This window comes from Pelophylax lessonae, assembly GCF_965119305.1.
Source record: "Pelophylax lessonae genome assembly, chromosome: 4".
Taxonomy (NCBI): domain Eukaryota; kingdom Metazoa; phylum Chordata; class Amphibia; order Anura; family Ranidae; genus Pelophylax; species Pelophylax lessonae.
In genome coordinates this window covers 602,402,695-602,406,770 of record NC_138771.1, presented here as the reverse complement: position 1 = coordinate 602,406,770, position 4,076 = coordinate 602,402,695, and positions in this window count along the sequence as shown.

The window sequence follows — 4,076 nt, the reverse complement described above, 5'->3', positions numbered from 1 at the left end:
GTGGAAAGCAAGATTCAGAGGGCAGAAATGGGGGCATTAGCGGTAGGGTGTTCGGAGCTCCTAAACCCAGGGTGGGTACGGGGAAAAATCAAGAGAGCAGCCTAAAAACATCAAATGAGGATAAATGTAACCGATCAAAATTAAGAGGTTTGTATACCAATGCCAGAAGCCTTTTGCCAACAAGATGGGAGAGCTGGAGCTGCTGATGTTTGAGGAGGACTTAGATTTTGTGGGGATAACTGAGACTTGGTTTGACAGCTCTCATGACTGGATGGCGACCATTCAGGGGTATTCCCTTTATCGCAGGGATAGAGAGGGTAAAAAAGGGGGAGGGGTATGTCTGTATATTAAGAACAGTATACAGGTAAATATGAGGGATGATATTAATAATGGAGCTAAGGACGAGGCAGAATCCCTATGGGTAGAGCTTCAAAGGGAAGGCACTGTGGGGAAGGTAATATTGGGCGTATGCTATAGGCTCCCCAACCAGAGGGAGGAGGGTGAGGCGGACCTCATGTTACAGATAGGATTGGCAGCAAGGATGGGAAATGTCATTATAATGGGGGACTTTAATTATCCGGATATAGACTGGGCAGAAGGAACCGCGCACTCAGCCAAGGCTCGGCAGTTGCTAAATGTTTTGCAGGACAATTTCATGGGTCAGATGGTGAATGCACGGACAAGAAACAATGTGGTACTTGACCTACTGATTACCAGCAATACAGACCTGCTCACGGATATAGAAATACGGGAAAACTTAGGGAACAGTGACCATAGGTCAATTGGTTTCAGTATTAATTACAGTAATAGGAAACACAAGGGTAATATAAGGACACTGAATTTCAAAAGAGCCAATTTCCCTAAACTGCGCTCGCTGCTAGAAAATATCAAATGGGATAGAACCCTGGGAACAAAGAACACGGAGGAAAAATGGGAGTGCTTCAAGAGCATACTTAACAAGGGGGTGGGCCAGTGCATTCCACAGGGAAATAAATGTAAAAGAGCAAAACTAAACCCTGGGTGGCTAAACTCCAACATAAAAATGTATATTAGAGCTAAAGAAAAGGCCTTTTAAAAAAATACAAGACTGAGGGGTCATTGGCAGCATTTAAGCACTACAAAGAGTGTAATAAGAAATGTAAAGACGAAATCAGGGCGGCTAAAATAGAACACGGGAGACATATAGCGGAGGAGAGTAAAAAGAACCCCAAGAAGTTCTTTAAGTATATAAACAGTAGGAAAGCGAGGCCAGAGCACATTGGCCCCATAAAAGATGATAAAGGAAAAATGGCCACTGAGGTCAGAGAAAAGGCGGAAGTGTTAAATAATTTCTTTTCTTCAGTCTTCACAAAGGAATCGGGGGCTACACGAACCTTGCTTGTAAGGCCGAACTAAATAATACACCTCAGGAAGTGCCGCCATGGCTAACAGAGGATAGACTTAGAGCTAAACTAGAGAAACTTAACATAAATAAATCCCCGGGACCGGATGGCTTGCACCCAAGGGTTCTTAATGAGCTCAGCCAGGTGATTGCCAGACCATTATTCTTGATCTTTAAGGATAGTTTACAGACGGGTGTGGTGCCAGCTGATTGGAAAAAAGCCAACGTGGTACCAATATTTAAAAAGGGGCCGAGATATATCCCGGGTAACTATAGGCCGGTCAGCCTAACATCAGTAGTCTGCAAAATTTTGGAGGGGATGTTAAGGGACCACATACAAGACTTTAGTAATGAAAACGGTATTATAAGTAGTAATCAGCATGGATTCATGAAAAATCGTTCGTGCCAAACCAATCTATTAACCTTCTACGATGAAGTGAGCTGCCACCTAGATAAAGGAAAGCCTGTGGATGTGGTGTATCTGGACTTTGCAAAGGCCTTTGACACCGTTCCCCACAAACGCTTACTGTACAAACTAAGGAAGGTAGGTATGGACCATAAGGTGAGTACCTGGATAGAGAACTGGCTCCAGGGGAGAGTACAGAGGGTGGTGATTAATGGGGAGTACTCGGATTGGGCGGGTGTGGAAAGTGGGGTCCCCCAGGGTGCTGTCCTGGGACCAATCCTGTTTAATTTATTCATAAATGATCTGGAGGAGGGGATATCGAGTACAATCTCAGTATTTGCAGATGATACTAAATTAGGCATGCCAATATCTTCTATGCAGGATGTGGAAACCTTGCAAGCGGACCTGAACAAAATAACGGGGTGGGCAACTACATGGCAGATAAGATTTAATGTCGAAAAATGTAAAATAATGCACTTGGGGGCCAGAAACCAGAAAGCAAGCTACTCACTAGGGGGGGAACCTCTGGGTGAGTCTAGGATGGAAAAGGACTTGGGGGTACTGGTAGACAACAGGCTTGGCAGTGGCATGCAATGCCAAGCCGCCGCAAGCAAAGCCAACAGAATACTGGGTTGTATAAAAAAGGGGATTCACTCCAGAAATAAAGAGATTATTCTCCCGCTCTACAAGACTCTGGTCCGGCCACATCTGGAGTATGCTGTCCAGTTCTGGGCACCGGTCCTCAGGAAGGATGTGCTGGAACTGGAGAAAGTCCAGAGAAGGGCAACAAAAATAATTAGGGGAATGGAGGACATCAGCTATGAGGAAAGACTACAAGCACTGGACCTATTCTCTCTGGAGAAGAGACGATTGAGGGGGGATATGATATCAATGTACAAATACTGTACTGGCGACCCGAGCATAAGGAACAAAATGTTCAGAGAAAGGAGATACAATAAGACACGTGGCCACTCACTAAAACTTGAGGAAAGGCGGTTTAACCTTAAAGTGCGTAAGGGGTTCTTCACTGTAAGAGCGGTAAGGATGTGGAATTCTCTTCCACAAGCAGTCGTATAAGCAAGGAAAATTGATAGTTTCAAAAAACTATTAGATGGACACCTTAAAGACCACAACATACAGGGGTATACAATGTACGGTTAAAAGCAAACACAAACACACATCATAGGTTGAACTGGATGGACTGATGTCTTTTTTCAACCTCACTAACTATGTAACTATGTAAAAACATCTGGGGTGCCAAGGTTCACCATCACTGGCCTACGCTATAAGAAGATTGCCAAGACCCTGAAACTGAGCTGCAGCATAGTGGCCAAGACCATACAGCGGTTAACCATGACAAGTTCCACTCAGAACAGGCCTCACAATGGTTGACCAAAGGAGTTGAGTGCACATGCTCAGCGTCATAGTTAGAGGTTGTCTTTGGGAAATAGACGTATGAGTGCTGCCGACATTGCTGAAGAGGTTGAAGGAGTAGGGGGGGGGGGTCAGCCTATCAGTGCTCAGATCATACGCTGCACACTGTATCAAATTGGTCTGCATGGCTGTCGTCCCAGAAGGAAGCCTCTTCTAAAAATGATGCAAAAGAAAGCGCGCTTTGCTGAAGACAAGCAGACTAAGGACATGGATTACTGGAACCATGTCCTGTGGTCTAATGCGACCAAAAAAAAATGTATTTGGTTCAGATGGTGTCAAGCGTGTGTTGTGGTGGCAACCAGGTAAGGAGTACAAAGACACGTGCCTACAGTCAAGCATGGTGGTGGGAGTGTCATGGTCTGGGGCTGCATGAGGGCTGCTGGAACTGGGTAGCTACAGTTCATTGAGGGAACCATGAATGCCAACATATACCGTGGCATGCTGAAGCAGATCATGGTCCCCTCCCTTCGGAGATTGGGCCACAGGGCAGTATTCCAACATAATAACGACCCCAAACACATCTCTAAGACCACTGCCTTGCTAAAGAAGCTGAGGGTAAAGGTGATGGACTGGCCAAGCATGTCTCCAGACCTAAACCCTATCGAGCATCTCTGGGGCATCCTCAAACGGAAGGTGGAGGAGCGCAAGGTCTCTAACATCCACCAGCCCTGTGATGTTGTCATGGAGGATTTGAAGAGGACTCCAGTGGCAACCTGTAAAGCTCTGGTGAACTCCATGCCCATGAAGGTTAAGGCACTGGCAGTGCTGGAAAATAATGGTGGCCACACAAAATATTGACACTTTGGGCCCAATTTAGAAATTTTATCTTAGGGGTGTACTCACTTTTGTTGCCAT